The sequence below is a fragment of the Acanthopagrus latus genome, chromosome 19, assembly GCF_904848185.1.
Source record: "Acanthopagrus latus isolate v.2019 chromosome 19, fAcaLat1.1, whole genome shotgun sequence".
Classification (NCBI taxonomy): Eukaryota; Metazoa; Chordata; class Actinopteri; order Spariformes; family Sparidae; genus Acanthopagrus; species Acanthopagrus latus.
The window spans coordinates 21,751,271-21,767,869 of NC_051057.1; the positions used below are offsets into that span (position 1 = coordinate 21,751,271).

The 16,599-nt window shown below is 39.9% G+C and overlaps 2 long non-coding RNA genes across 5 annotated transcripts in view; both read left to right on the forward strand.

The window, feature by feature from the left end:
- The window catches only part of LOC119008771, a 470,444-nt gene that overhangs the window by 331,470 nt on the left and 122,375 nt on the right, over nucleotides 1-16,599 (forward strand). The gene's annotated exons all lie outside the window — the stretch shown is intronic.
- On the forward strand, nucleotides 2,834-5,411 carry LOC119008770. Of its 4 annotated transcripts, XR_005071530.1 has the most exons (4): nucleotides 2,834-2,969; nucleotides 3,215-3,298; nucleotides 3,380-3,458; nucleotides 4,045-5,411. It is a non-coding gene; the product is annotated as an uncharacterized LOC119008770 (long non-coding RNA). The 4 variants fall into 4 exon arrangements; XR_005071529.1 differs by having other exon boundaries at nucleotides 3,380-5,411; XR_005071528.1 differs by having other exon boundaries at nucleotides 3,215-5,411.

A 16,599-nucleotide genomic window follows, 5' to 3' on the forward strand; every position in this document is an offset into this window, starting at 1 on the left:
ATAATTTCACTAAGTGGAGATAACTCACAGTTGACATCTGGTTTTTCCCCGGACACTGAAACCACTGTCCTCCTCTTTGTGTCGACTTTGCACTACTTCACCCAACTGCCTTTTTTCCTGCCATAATGATAAGCAGGGTCAGTAGAGGTCGTCTCTAAACGAGTTCTGATGGGTACAGGCCGAACCGAGGGCATTACAAACAATTTGTTGTTGTAATTTAGAGGACCTGTTGGCCAGCCAGCTCGCCTGAAAGACAGCCGTATAGGTTATCTGTGCAAGCAGTTTTGTATGACCCATGTGATTATTTATTGTTAGGCGGCGACCTCTCACAGCAATTAGGATTGGAACAAGGGAGGAAGCCATGTGATGGTGTGGTGTAAGAGTGACAGAGTCAAACAAATGCAGGTCTTTCACCCAGTAGACTGCTGTGTGTGACCCCACTGAAACCAAAAGCCAGTGGTAAGTTGTTCTAGTCTCTCTTCTTCTGTATGTGAGATACTTAGCTTACTGTCTGTAAGTAATTTATTTCAAACCAAATCTTTTCCTAAAACTGACCGTGCAGTTTACGACTGGAGTCCTCTGTCAGATGGTTCTATATGTCGTGTTTAGGAGTCACTGCCATATTTACTCTTTTATGTGTGATGTGCAGTATAGGCAGCCTCTTACCTGTGGTTACCCCCCGTGGTTTGAGTGTGATTTATTGACCTTTATACACACTGTGAGATTGGATTTTCCTTTGGATTTACGTTCTACTTTCGTCCACTTACCTCTGTATTAGGCCACTTGATGTATTTTGCAAAATGAAGGATATAGTCAGAATTTGCAGTTAGCATCTGTTTTAAAAATGCCCAGCATTTCTATTCTCAGAGAACATGCATGTTGATTTATTGCTTTCCTTTTCCGGCATTTCACAGGGGGTACACTTTGTTATGACCTTATGGGCCATTCCAGATGATAGATTTTGGTGGTAATAGCCATTTTAATATTACTGTTTGTTACTAAGAGCATCTGAGTCAGCAGGGCATAGCTTCAAAGGCTTAATGGTGCAAAATAAATTGCCACACCAAGGGAAAGATACAGCACTAATCACACCATTAACATTGAGCATCAGCCCAAAGTGGCCATGTTTGTTTGAAGTGTTGAGAAATGAACTTGGGTCAAATCAAATTAAGGGCATAGGGACCACATAAATAGAGAAGGATATGACCCCCCTCTCATTTTTGTAAATAGTATTTTTTTTTCACCCTCGACCTCTTCTCCATTAGATTTCGAAATAGGATTTTGTGTTTGTCCTTCAACAAATTTCATTGTGTTCAGCTGTCTCTTTGTCCATTCACTACCATAGGAGCTGAGCTGTAAACCTTTAAGTGTAGTTGTAATTACTTGGAGCCTTTGTTTTATGACTCTCCGGCCAAATAGTCAGCCTTGTCATAGAGGAATCTATTGCACATTCACTTAGGCTTATAGTGCCATTAGGTTTTATGTGAAGACATTTTCAAGCCCCATTTAGGACTTGTGTATATATCAATTATTTTTATATGCAGACAAATTCTACGGAACTATAATATTGCATTCAACAAGTATCTTTGTATCACGTGGTAACAAAAATGAATTCCATTCCGAATGATTCATGCTGTGGGGGAGTCTGACTTCCTCTCTTGTCTGTTTGTCTCAAAAAAAAAAAAATGTTGAGCATTGATGGACTGGATATCTTGGCAACTCAAGGACTGCACAGACACCCCACTGATGCTTTCAGACTTTGTGTTGCCGCATGCCAACAAGGTGTCAAATGTGTTTCTGTGGCTTTGTGCACATCAAATAAGTAACACATGTATTTTGCAAACGAATAACCATGAACAGCATGCTTTTTTGATAACAAGAGAAGTTTATCAGCAGATCTATGACTTAAGAACAACTGTGGTTCTTTGTCAGGCCAGTTTTCGATTTGTTTACAGTGGTCAACATGAATCCTTGTTGCACTCGTCAAATAATAGCCTTCAAGGTCCCGTTCTCACCAACATAATACTTCCTCTCTTACAATGTTGCTTAGGCATATGGAACAAGACTTTCTGAAGATTGGAGAGGTTGACCTTCTACCTAAGATTGAAGGCTGGTGAAATAGGAAATAATGTTTGGAAACCTCAAGAACACCCTGTTTAATATTTACAGAAATACATTTTCAGATTTAATCGTTACTGTTGTATCATTAGTGTTAACAAATAAATAAACACATTTTTGTTTGCACTGGGGGAACCTACACTTAGATAGGTTAAAACATCTAATAATAAAATATATCTATACATCTTTCCCATTTGATTACTCAACAACCATCAATGTGAGTCCTTGATGTTATCTCTCAGGAAAAAATAATGCTTCTCTTACATTTAGTTGGATCATATGAGACCATATGATTTCCTAAAGTCTGAACGCGTCGAATGATTTCCTTTACGCTGGTTTCAAAGAAGACACGTTATTGAAGCAAAATAGCCCAAAATCTCTAAATTGTTTTTCACCTGTAGTGTCTTCCCTTAAATTGTTGCTTGTACCTGCGTTTATTGCATGACAGTAACCAAAGACATGCAAACATATCAGCAACAACGCATGTGGTATTTGTTTTTTGAAACAAGCATAAAAATCTCAGCATGACATACGTGTCAGCTGAATCTTGATCTCCTCCCAGAAGGATCTACATTTACACGAGTGACTTCTGGAGCTCTACCACCCACATTGCATCCTTTTATCAACACATCAAGGGTTCTATAGATTAAAGGCATCTATAGAATGTTTTCTGTCAACAACATTTATCCTCCCTGTTAATCTGACAATATCCACGTGTGGCAATAAAGTGTGTTAAAGGTATGTTTCTGTTACTATCATGGAAACTGGATGCATGTAGCTGACAGGATATGAAGTCCCAACTCTTCTCATCCAGCCACCCTGACATCTTCTTTTCAACTTTTCACTGCACTGTAAGAACCTAAAGCTAATAATTATAAATACATGTAATTAGTGGCTGCATATGGATGTAGGCTTCTGTGGAGACAGCTTCAGATTAGTTGCACCAGTACCCCGGTTGCGCTTCAAACATTGCAGATCTTTGTCGTGTGACTGTGATAGAAGTAACGGGGCACTTTGGCATCTCTCATGGTCTAATTGATCATAAAGATCTCTAGCATCTAACAGGATGAGCCCCGTTCTATTTCCTGTGCGTCAGATCAGCCTGTTTTCTAGAGCTGTGATGTATGAACATCCCCAGTTGTCCTTGATTGACTGACAGAGGAAGAACAACCCCTTCATGGTATGAAAGTAAGGGCAACATGAATGTATAATGCATTTTTTCACTCTGTTGTTGCCTTGGGTATTCAAATTGTGTTTGCAGGGGAAGAGGAAACCAAATCAGGGCTGTGCATAAACTCCCTTTGATTGACTGTTGATGAATTCTTCAGAGATCACTGGAGGTAAACTACTGTATAATGGAAAAGGTTTGATATTGACAGCTATCCAGTAAAATTCATTCCTGAATCCGGAATTCCCTCCAGGTGGATAAACAAGGATTTCCACTTAGTGCGGTGCAAATTGAATATATAAAAATCATAACAACATTAGCTTTCTTTTGTAGGAATATACTCGCTATACTGTGTCTGTTCAGGCGCCTATTTCTTTCCAAATGTGGCTTGATCTGCGCTTTACAATGAAATATTCATTGCTCTGTGGTATTTCCACATCTGATTTACCCTGCATTTTCACTGAAATCTGAATCTTAATACCTGTGTCGGGAATTTATTGGTTTTACATTTAAAGCACACTGTGGGGCTTATTCCCTTGAGTGGAATTCTATTTTGTGATTTATGAAGATAAGGGATGAACACAAAGGAACTAATTTCCAGCATCTGGAACTCTTGGGAGTGACATTTCATTTGGGACTGAAACAGACTAAAAGCGTGCATCCGTTGTGACTGCTCTGGTTGAATGATGATGGCAGGGGAAGTGTCTGAAAAATACAGAAGAATAACAGTTGCTTTTTTTCATTTATTGTTAGAACAGATTTGCCCAGAAATCTCACAACACTGTCAGAAAATACTGTAAAGTCGCTCTCCACACCTGCGCAGAGGGACAGACCAGAGTGTGACCATGAAAAACAGCACTTTGATATGTTTGTTTCACGGCTAAGCAGAAGACCATTTTATTGTTGGCTTAGCATAATGTCGGCTTGAACTGAATGAATGAATTGAAGGACTCACTGACAGTTTAATTGTTCTCTGTTAAAACCATCGGTACACACCAGTCTCAGAAACAAAGACAGAACACGACTGCCCATTTTCACTCCAGATGCGTCAAACACAGCTGCGTGGTCAGTTTCTCTTTAAGTTCGACGGCATGGTTACCCCTGTTGTGATCCACAGGTGATATAATTGTCTGTGGGATTTTAACTGAACTCTGAAGTGAACTCCGTCCCCCACAATCCTCCAGGTTTCCCACCTAGGTGTGAACCGTGCCCAGACACCCAGCTGTGAGCTATTATAGGTAAGGATGTCTGACACCCCTGATCAGGTTAACAAAACTCCAGCTGCCTCTTTGTTTTCTCTTTCTGCTGGATCCTCCTGGGCTCAACAGGCCCACTAAACCTCTCTCCACAGCAGTATCGCAAGGTCCCGCCAGCTCAAATGCCCTATAAACGTTGACCCAGCACCCCTCTGGCATCACTTCTTGAAGCACCTCTCCAGTGCAGTGTATGAAGAACAAGAAAAGCCCAAGCTGGGGGTTGGAGGGGTTATAAACAGGACTTTCCTACAGTAGACTGGGACTCAATTCCCATGTGTGACCAAATTTGAAGGTTGATGTGTTTTTTTAAGATATGTTACATAAGTTAACATTAGTTATATAAGTGACATGACCAAATGTTGATATTTTAACCCCAAGTATGATTTTTTCCAAAACTTTACCAAGTACTCTTCACACCTAAACCAAGCTAATTTTATTTTGAAAGTCTTACTCGATGTTACATGTTATGTATTATCACCATGGAGCCCCTCACTTCCAAAACTGTCACTAGAGCGATTAGTGGAGCATCATGATTCGACGCTGAAGGCCACTGACCAAGCTGCCATACTTACCAAGGGAGTGAGAACGTGTTGAACATGGCAGCCATTATTATTTCTTCAAGGTTTGATGCAGGCTGGACTAAACACAGTTGTTGTTTCCATAAATATTCCATAAAGAGTGCCAAGCTGCAGTGAAATCTAATCTGTGCCCAAAGTGATTGTCACTTTACCCATCAAAGAATTGGACCCAAATTTGTCCAGGCCCCCGAGGATACCCCGATATTACAAAACCAACCAAACTGTTTAGTCTTGCAGGTCCACAGTGTCACAATGTCTGGTTACACTTTCAAAATAAAGGCACCAAAACTACTTGGTCAAGTTTAGGAAAACACAGAATAACCTCTTTCTTAAAACAGTCATGTTGGACACTTTCTCTGCAGTTTGTCTCACGATTGTCCACTGTTGTGTGGGACAGCTCACACAACGCTCAGCGCCCTCAGCTTTGAGCATGATGCGCCGTGTCCCTGAGAGTTTAATGGACACAGGAACACTTGTTCTCCCACCCATAAACATTCCAGCTCATTTTCTAACACCACTTCAGCAGAGCTGACTTCAATAACGTCATGAGTCACCATCCAACAACAAGCTTGTCCCAGCTGTGTTCATCACTATATAGTGTTCCCTAGAAACAGTTTTCCGTCGCCTGTGCTACTTGCAGCCTTTCTGTATTTGGCTGAGTTTTCTCATTTTGCAGTGTTTTTTTTTTTTTTCTGAGCTCTCCAGAGGCACCATTCTATGACCTTCTCTAGGCTCTCTGCAATACCATTTTCCACCAAAATGAATGTGTACATGCATGTTTTTTGAATTTGAGTAAATCCTCTTAAAATAGCCAACCGACTCCTTTCCCTATTGCTAAGAAACGCGTGTGTGTGTAGAAAGCAGCTGATCATATACATCATCAGACACAGTCACAGTTTTACCCTTAAACTACTTCTGTTGTAAATTTGGATTTTGTTATGACCTCTAATACTCTGCAAAAGACTTAGACTTGCAGTTTTATTTTTATCGGTGTGGTTATTTTTTTGGAAAGAAACACGGAACAATTTTTTCAAATGTTCAAATATGCAGAGGTAAGTACATCTCACAGTTTGACAAAAAAAGGCTCCCAAAAGATTTTCAGAGAATGTGCCTTCAAAAAAAAAAAGACAAATCAAAGTCATATTCTTGTAAGTGGGAGTTTTTTGTTTTTTTTTTTCCTTTGCAGTGAATATCTGATATCTATCTGATCCTGATAATGTGCGATCCCAGCGCCATAGAAAACAAACTCGGCACAAGCAAAACACCTTGAGTCTCATTTGTCAGATTGAGTACAACCCCGCCTCCCACAAAAAAAAAAAAAAAGAAAAGAAAAGAAAAACGTAAATGAATAAATAAACAAACAAACGATCGATGCCTCACATGGGGAGGGGAAACTCGTGCAGCTCGGGGATCAAAATGTCGGGATCAAAATGCCGCAGTCACTTCCTTACATGTTAATTAGTGCATGAAATTTCACACAGCACAATAACCAGAAGCCACGCAAGTGTTAGATTGCTTTGTTGTTGCATCAGTATGATGCAGGGGTTGCTCTGTATCGCTCGCTCTCCATGTGTGGTGTTTATTCATTAATTTATGGAGTAGTTCCTCTGATCCCATTTCAGAGAGAATACAAAGGCCCTCTGCCTTTTTTTGCGCATGTGGATCTAAGTCACTGTCGAAACTCAGGTGCCTCAGTGATACTCTCCGTCCTTTTTAATACATCTGTCTGTCTGTGGGCCTGCACGGGTGTGTCTCTGCTGGGTCTATTAAACCATGTTTTAAAGTGGCAGTATCTCAGCTGTGCCGTGATTTGTAATAATTGCAGACGTAGTGATTTTCATCCCATGAAAAACTGCAGAGTCTGTAATTTGTGAAGTAAATTTTCGAAGTTGATAGAAAGAAAAAAAAAAAAGGTGCCCTGAGAAAACTATTACAATGCAAATGCAATTATCTGTGCTGTAATTTCAGACGTAATTTGTTTCCAACACATTTTCCCATCTTGTTAGACACGTACATTCTATGTTCCTCTTGTCATGTAATTGGAAGCAGGCGCATGACATTGTTGGCTAAGATTTAACAATATGCTTTCAAGGCGTCTATCAATCCAGCGACACGAGCGCCTCAAATGCATCTCAGCTTCTGTGCTAAACTGTTAGTCGCAGGAGGTGATTGGATAATTCTCCTTCTGCGTAAATTGCACTCAAGTTTGTAATGTCATCCCCTTTGTCTCTCCGCCTCTTTGACGAGAAATAAGTACAACAGTAAAAAAAACTAAAGTAATAAACCACACTGCGATTGAGAAAATGAAATCACAACGATGGCGCTTCATTGTAAAGGGAGCTTGCAAAGATCTTCACGTTTAATGTTCTAAAATCAGCAGCTGGTGTGTTGGTCTTTCCAAGAAGAAAAAAAAAAAAAAAAAAAGCCCTGATGGAAGGTAAGTGATGTGTGGGTGGTTGTAAAAAAAAAATAAAAAAAAACAGTCATCATAGCACCAGCAAGTACTGAAACACCAGTGGCATCAAGGATATCTATCATTAAGAAATTATAAATTCATAGTTAGCCTTAATTTCAATGGTGCACATCCACAAGAAGAAGTAAAATATCAATAAAATGTATCATGGTATTTAGTTATGAGCCTCCAGGTAACACTGTATATCCTCTGACTGTCCATTTCTTTGGTAGCAGTTTATAATCACCATCACTGATAAATAGTAAATGTATAAATGTGTGTGTGAGTTAATACAGCTTTGTAAAATACAACTTTTTTCTGTTAAAAAACAATAAAAATGGTTTACAAACCATGAATATGGAAATTGTGAATGTTATAATGACCATCTGAATGGTTAATGTTTATAGATGAACTACACAGTGTGTATCAAACATCAGTTGGAACTTTGCAGCAAACAGTTGCTTTGTAAAGTGTTTGTAAAGTGTAAAATTAAACATTAGCTAAATTTAAAGTAAATATGAATATGTCTGTTTACTCCTGCCGGTTGTTATGAAGTGTTGCTGACAAAGGTTGCCGCTGACAATAAATCTCCCACGCGAGTGGTAAAAGAAAATTGATTACGTTGCGCGGGCTCGATTTTTAGGCTTGCGCGACAAAATGTAAATGAAAAAAAACAAGCGTCTGAGCAGCCATCAGACGAGGATGCGCGGTGACCTTTTGATGGGCTGATGTGAAGGCTAAAGAGACTTAATCAGATGGAACCCTCCCTGCCACAGCGTGCTCTGACAGGTGCTGTGCATGAGCAGTGAACCAAACTATGAAACCTACTAAATGATTAATAATAGCCTGTAGCTTTATGTGTGATGAGACTAGAGGGAATGGTTATTGGCAATTTCTCTCCTGTCTGTTTCCCTTCCACACACACACACACACATGCACGCACATGCATACACACACACGCAAAAAACTAAGACCTTTGGACTCCCACAACTTGCACCACCTGCAGTGTGTGAGCTTGTATTAGTTGCCAATGGCTAATCCAGCACTCCCCCTCCCCTCTGCATTGCAAACTCAAAGCGCTTCTGGCCACAGAGCACATCTGCTCATCCTACCCCTGAGAATCACCTATTGCTCATGTGCAATTAGGGATCAGAGATCTCAGATCAGAATGCCACATGAATATAGCCCCGTGTTTTGATCAGCACAGAAAGGAAAAGTGAGCAGCAGCGGGCGGGTATGTGTCAAAGCAGCACACGTGCCTTTTTTTTCTTTTTTTTGTTGTTGAAAATACACCTCGCAATAAATATGGAGTCACTGTGAGGCCCCCTCTTGTATAATGTTCCGGCTCCAGAACTGAAATGCGAGTATTACTGTGTCAAGCATAAACTTTGCCTGCTTGTGAAACACAATTCATCCTCTTGTCATGCCGCACAACATCTCTGCATCCATCATATTCTATAATGCACACAAGGTCATTCGGTAATGAAGGAATCTTTTAACTGCTGGAATTTTGTGGACTGCACAAGCACAGGCCTATAAAGTTTGCCTGTAAGTATATGTGTGTGTGTGTGTGTGTGTGTGTGTGTGTGTGTGTGTGTGTTTTGTGTGCTCGGTTGTACCTTTTATGCTGCCAGAGAAGGAGCATTTTCATTCCGCTCAGAGAGCAAAAAGCCTGAGGGAAATCAAAGTAAGCATTTCCCCCATTCTAAAGCACCACCTTTAATAGGTACAACGCCACCCAAGCATTCAGCTCTGTCCTTTGGACTGTGAACACATATCATGGCCAAACCTGCCAATCGGCTCCAAAAGGTATTTTCATAAAAATCGTTTTTATTCATCCTGCTCGCTCTGCACTGATATAGTATTAAAACAGAAAGAGATGTGGCTTTCTTCAGTCCTTTATTATTATTTAATTTGATTTATTTTTTTAACATATGCCTTACAACCAGGCACGTTCACAGTCACCATGCAGTTCTTAATTGTCTCTGTCCTCAGGTATGAAGTGTCTGTTCCGCAGTGTAAAGTGCCAAAACAAAATGCTTTGTATTCCTTTAGCGGCTTCTGTCCGAGGTTGACTGTTGTGTGATTCATTACAAACATTACGTACTTAGTGAGTAAGGCCAACCAGAACAGTTAAGCAGCAACCTGATTTACTACAGTACCTTTAAGGACAGGTTACCCAACTTTAAAAAATGAACAGGCGCGCTTGCTACACTCATTGCACTCCTCTTGTCCCGGGGGAAGTGTGCATGGTGTGCCGCTTTGTAAAAGAGCACATTAATAAGGGAAGAGCTTGTTCCTTCATGTCGTTTAAGTGTTTCTGGAGGGCATCCGCCATGTCCGCCGTGCTCTTTGGGTTGGAGGTAGGGATAGGGATGGGATGTGTCCCATTTCTTAATGGATACTACACACATCAGGATTCCCTGGAAGGCTTGTATGTGTTTTTTCAATCTTGGCTGATGGTGTTGTACACCGTTCTGACTTGGAAAAAAAATATATATATATAAATAATAAATAAATTATATAAAGGTTTTAAAGGCAATATTTTTTATCTTCCTAATTTAAAGATACATTGATTTTACATTAATAGAACGAGGTACAGTTAAAAAGATCTTTGCTCTGATGGTGGCAGAGACCATCGTGGATATTGAGGATGCTTTCACGCTGTCAGTTCTGTCACCATAAGTGGGGTTCATCTATTGCTGGCAAGAAAACCGAGGGCCGAGATAAAAGTCTCATTGACGGGCAAAACAAGATTAATAGTCTCCATCAATGTTAGCAGCTCTGTGAGGCTGTAATTAAGCAAAGTGGTGCTTTGAGCTAAAAGCTAACATCAAGATGCTTACTTTGCTCGGAATGACTGTGCTATGAGAAATGTTAACTCGATAGTATTTAGCAGGTATAATATTTACAGGATGCTTTTCAGTTTAGCTGTATTTGGTCAAATGATTCTGAGGGAGACATGAATGTCTGCACTATGTTTCACAACAGTCCATCAAATTAGTTAAAAAACACAGATGTAGGGGCAAATCAAGGCATTACCAAAGTCAGTTGGATTAATCCTCTGGGGTTCATAGCTGAATAGTCGGAACAAAATGAAATGACAATCCATCAACAGCTGGTGAGATATTTCAGGCTGGACTACAGTATTAGACCTGCTGATTGACCAACCCAGATGTATCTGATATCATTCACTTATAATTTCCCATGTATTTCCACTTTGCTGTCACTGCTTGGCTTGGTTTGGTTGAGAAAACTGAAATACCTGGTTAGGTTTAAGAAAAGATGGGTTGGTTTAGACCCTGTTGCAACGTTTTTGCAATGTATTTTAAAGGATAACATTTCCCATCTGTTTATTTTTCCATTCTTCTCCGTGAGTTGCTACGCTATGACATTAGAAACATGTGACTGGTCAGTTTCAATGACGGCCCTGGAGCAACTCTGATTATGGCAACAACACCATTACAAAAAGTAACATCTATAGTTGTAATATGTAACATTTCTGCACACAAATATACATGAGTAGTTAACTATGATAAAATAATTTGCCGACAACTCACCTTTTTTCCACGCTACTTCACAACCCATCGAACTATGTCCCCTTTTTTACATTTTTTTGACCGAGCAACCCCCCGGAGTTGCTTTAATTTTCTTCCAAGAAAGTTATTCAAATAGGGGTTAATGTTTCTTTGTCTCTTTACGTCTTTGCAGCCATCAGAAGTTTTCTCTGTATCTTTAGCCAACGTTCCCATATGCTGATGTGCATTTATTTTCTAGGTTTTCACAGATATTTGCAAAATAGTAAACCCTCTCAGTCAAGCAGGGCAATCTAACAAACCCATAGTGAAACTGGCATTTGCTAGAACCAAAATGGACCTTTCTCCAAACGAGACAGTTTTTCTCACACTATACTATTTATTCACTTTGCTTCAACAGCGGGATGTAAATCTAGAGAGTCAGGACGCCTCGTCCCATTGGCCCATAGGTTCAGTACACCAATACAAATCTACCAAGCAGCAAGTTCAACCTAGATGCCTCGACTTGAGCTCAACTGAAACCAATTTCTCCTCCCGGTTTTCATTGAGGTTAATAGTGTCCAGACACAGCAGCCATTAAATTAATTAAAACAAAAATAGAGTTCCCACATAACAGAGATGGATGGGGCTCTAGCAGAGATATTTACAGGTAACTTAATTACATTCACCAAATAAAACACATCTAGGTCACAAAGAGGAGAATTCTAAATAGGCAATTAAGCCAGTGGTAAGAGCCTTAATAAGGCAAGCAAAGTACATAAAATGAGGGGAAGTAAGTGAGTGTCAGTGCAAACGACTTTGCCTAACACTATTCATCATGGGACTAAGTGGTAAGATGGTGTCGGGCTTCTAAATTCTAACAGCATTAATCCCAGATAGCAGGGCTCATACCAGCCAGTATCAATAATGGCAATAATAACTCATCCATCTGGAAGTCATCCAAACCCTGACTGGTTAATTATGCTTCCCTCATGAATATGCCTTCCGGTTTTTAACAGTAGGAGAAGAAGAAGAACATGGCAGGGGGATAGAGAGGGATGAAGGGAGGGAACAATGGAGCAGTCGCACATCTAAATAGCCTTTGTTAGCCAGTTCAGAGGCATCTGCCTGTTATGTGCTCTTGATCATAGTGACACCAGCTTCAGGGACCGGGCCTCATCCCAGCTGGTGGACGTCAGGGGACCTTGAGCATCTGCAAACATGACAAGAAGTCATTTATTAGACAGCAACCTTGACCAGCTTATTGTCCCCAAACTTGAAATTGTCATTTCTGAAGGAAAATTGCTTGATCTCTTTGGTGTGATATGAATAGATTTAAGTAGAGTGGGTGAAGGACAGAGCGAGGCCTGATGGTCTCCATTACTGGCTTTACCAAGCAAGCTGCTCTTTCAATACTAATGAATGATCGGGCTGATGTGAATAGATTTCTGTTCATAAGAATATGTTTATGTAACCGCGATGTCACAGTGGAGCTTTCAAGTACTAGAGTACATGTTTGATGCAATGGTACTCATGTATTGCAAGTTTATACTTTAAACGTATACTCCACTTACGTTGCAAGTAAAGATTATACAGGTTATTAACATAAATACCTTGATCAGCTGGGACGTCACATTTCTGCTTAAGTGTTCCTTAATAATAAGATTAATCAAATATTACAATATAAACAGTTGGGACATAATGAGCTGCTTTCCCTGTGAAACTATGCATTTGTTTTTTGCAGATGAGGATTGTTTCTTAAAGGAGCAGTGTGTAGGATTTAGTGACATCTAGTGGTGAGGTTGCAGAATGCAACCAATGGAATACCCCTCATCTCTCGCTCACCTTCTAAATGTGCAGGTGACTGCTAAAAGGTGAAACATGGAAAGTACCCTCTCTTTATAATACCAAAACTCATTCTAAAGTTATGTTAACACTTAGTTACAGTTAATTATACTCTCGTAACTAATGAAATATATTTGATTGTGCCTAAAACTTCTGCACTGCACGTTTTCAGTAAGAAACATGGTAGCTTCTGCATCCAAATACTGACCCCCCTGTGGACACAGAAATAAAGCCTCAGCAATATAAAATGTCACAGCACAACTGGCATTCGCAGCAAACAGACTTAACGCAGCCCCTCATCTGTTTCTGCTCCTTGTTCCTGTTTGCAGGCATAAGCCCAGCTGGCAGAGCCTGGCTAACCTCCACGAGAAGTTTTTCCTTGAGAGAACTCACTACCCTAACCTAATTCTATCCTCTAAGATGAGTATCCCCTTACCTTAATCCCCTGTTGGAATAGCAAAAGGTTTCTGTTCCAGAAGTTTGATCCCGCGAGGATTGGATCCCCAAATTCTGTCCCGAGCACAGACTAAATTAGGAGACACACTTCCCCCCCTTTACATTTGAACAGAACATTTTAGAAATACAAAGCAGGCTGCCAGCCAACTGAAAGGTGTGGGGTACAAGAAGAGGCGTGCTGGATACGTAAAGATAGGAGAGAAGAGTGAATGTATAGTATCATTTATGAGATTTGAAGTTTCACAAACATCAGGCTCCGTCTTGCTCTTGACTCCTGGCTTGACTTTTTGTTCTTCACTTATGATACATTAGTGTAACTATGACTGATACGGCCGATGTTTCGGTTGGAAGAACAGTGATAACCGTGGCGCTGCACTACAACTAACCTTTTGTAAAGGTCAGATAAAATAATGAAAGAGGTTCAACCATGACTTAATGGGAACGGCTATAAGGATCATGTTGGCGAGGTGCAAGAATGGCGTCATTAACCCCTGTCTCTGTCTTATGCTCCCTATCTCGCAGTATTCTTAGCACTCTGCAGAGGTGTTGCTTCCTCTTTGCCTTTTTAATCATGTTGTTAGTTGATTTCTCTTCCTTTCAGAGTATAATATCAGGGAATATTACATGCAGTGCATTTTCTCTGCAGATGTGTTTTGTACCATCAGCAAGGTAAGACACACGGCGGTATTGATGTCCAGATAACGATTTGTTGCTGCCTGCAGCATGATGGTACCTGGGGAAAGTGAAAAGATATTTTCACACAGGTTACTGCCTTTGAATGTTTGGAAAAAATGGGAGGTTACCAGCAGCCTCAAGAACTGAGCCATTCACCGGCGTTCATATCTTTTAAGTTAATAATTTACAGTGACATTTTCGAGCACGGTGAACTATACCTTTCTGAACTTTTGTTTTCATCTTACTTTTTCTGTATCCTTGTCTTCTTATGCAAAACACAAGGTCAGTCTCTATAGCTGGAGTATGTCACCATTATCTACATCTGGATATCTTGTAATTACTGGCACTTTCCAAGCCTGGCCGCCATTATCCTCTGCTAATTCAATTATGTTGACACATTCGGATGACAATGTTGTATGTCTGGGAGACTTTTGAAGGAGACACTTGTCTCCAGCTGTAATTAGACTGACACACACTCACACAGGAAAAGGTCATTCAGAACTGAGATCAAATATTTGACTATTGCAGTTGGAAGCAAATACGCTTGATGTAAGATATAAGCTGACCAAATGAGCATTAACAGCACTGCTTTTGACTGTGCTGCTTGAAGGTTGTTACAAAGATACACAGACGCTGCAATTGTATTAACAGTATCCTCAACTTTACAGTAATTAATTGTTTAGCAGTTCTTTTGTGGAAACAAATTAACATGCTGTGCATTTTTCACCTCAGGCGGTAAAATAACGCAGTATGCCTTTTATTTCTCATAGATGCCTCAGCCAGGAGGTTATGTTTTCACCTGCGTTAATTTGTCTGTTAGCTGGTTGGTTGGTCAGCAGGATTGCCAGAAAAAATACCAAACACATTTCTGTGAAAACTTGGATGGATTATGGATTCTGGCCCAGAATAGACCCCATTAACTTTTGTTGATGATCCAGATAAAGGGACATAACCAGGAATATTTTCTTACTAGCTTTAACATTACATTTTTTTTTAGGTTTGTATTAATTTATCTGTGAAGCTACATATCCTATATCTGATGATCTTATCTGATGATATTATAGTTAATATGTAATGGGTGGTTCAGATTCAACTAGTGTGTCTTTATTTTGGATTAGAATTGATTTGACTGTTTTTCCTTGGTAGAGGTATGCCCTAGACTGAGCATTTTGTATTGACTACCTTGTTTTCCATCGGTCGGTGGAAGGCTTCGATGCACATATTTAGCCGAAGGGTATTTTCAATAAGAAATCGTATTATCGTATTTTTTGGACTGTTATTATTAACATATCTGTACAAAAAGTTGCAGAAGTTAGAGAAGGGAATATATTATCAAGACTCAAAAAGTCTGATGATCTTGCTGAAGAAGTCCACTGGGAACAATGCTCTCCACATTGATTTTACATTCGTTTGGCTTTGGTTCCAAAAATGGCTTCAGTGCTGCTGCACGTAAGCCTTATGATGGCAGGGAAAACCCTGAAGTATGATACACTCATCTACTGAGAAAACATGTTCATTAATTGTGTTTGTTCTCTCCATCATCAGCCCAGTGTCTCCAATAATTCAAGATGAGTGTTAATGTTTTGACATTGGTGCTGTCGCCCTGTCTTCATTCAGTCCAGCTGTTGATGTTCATGTTAGTTAACGTGAAGGTTCTGACATGTAGTTCAAAGTGTTGAAACGGGACTCGGTCACACTGCAGATTTTCATTTTCATCATACAGACATTTTTTTTTTGTTTAGATCTCATACGGTGGAGTCAAAAAAACAATATTTGCACAGCAGCTCTGCCTTTCAGAAAACATTTTTTATAACTAAAACTCCAATCATCCCGCGAATAGCTTTAAGTGATAAATAGTTGCATTCATATCCTCTGGTTAGTTCTTGATTGGTTTTCACAACATTTGCATTTAGCGGGATATGTTTTTTTGATGTGTACAATTGCAGTCTGTTGTTTAGCTTGCTGAATAATTCAATTGCTGCAACAAAAATAAATCCAAGTCACAGAAATATTATCAGAGCCGCTCTACCTCTAGCACACTTGTAGGAAATGTTATTTTTGGTGAATACATTTTTCCCCCCCGTTTGTCATCCTGAGTCACTCTCGATGAAAGTCGGAGCCAAATACCAAAAATGTCAGTGTAATGTAATGCTAATGACTTTCATGCTTTGTGGAATCTTTTACCGCTCCAACATGGGCCCAAATATTTATGCAGCCATGCGCACACACATACAGAAGCACACATACAGGAGCACACAATAAACCACTCTACTTCAAGACTTCAAAAGACCCATCTGATACAATAAAGAAGAAGACGGCAGAGAAAATGTAATCGGCAGCACCAGATTGGGTCCAAAGAATTCCTGATCTGTTTTTTGTCCTCTACTGCATTACATTTTGTCAGGTGGACAAAGTTGTCAATCAAGCTGGCAAACCTATTTTACGTTGTCAATAGGACAGAGGAGAGTGTTCATTCTTTCAATAGAGGGTTAGAGATTAAAGTAGGCCAAGCAGAGAAGAGGTAATTTTCTGGGGT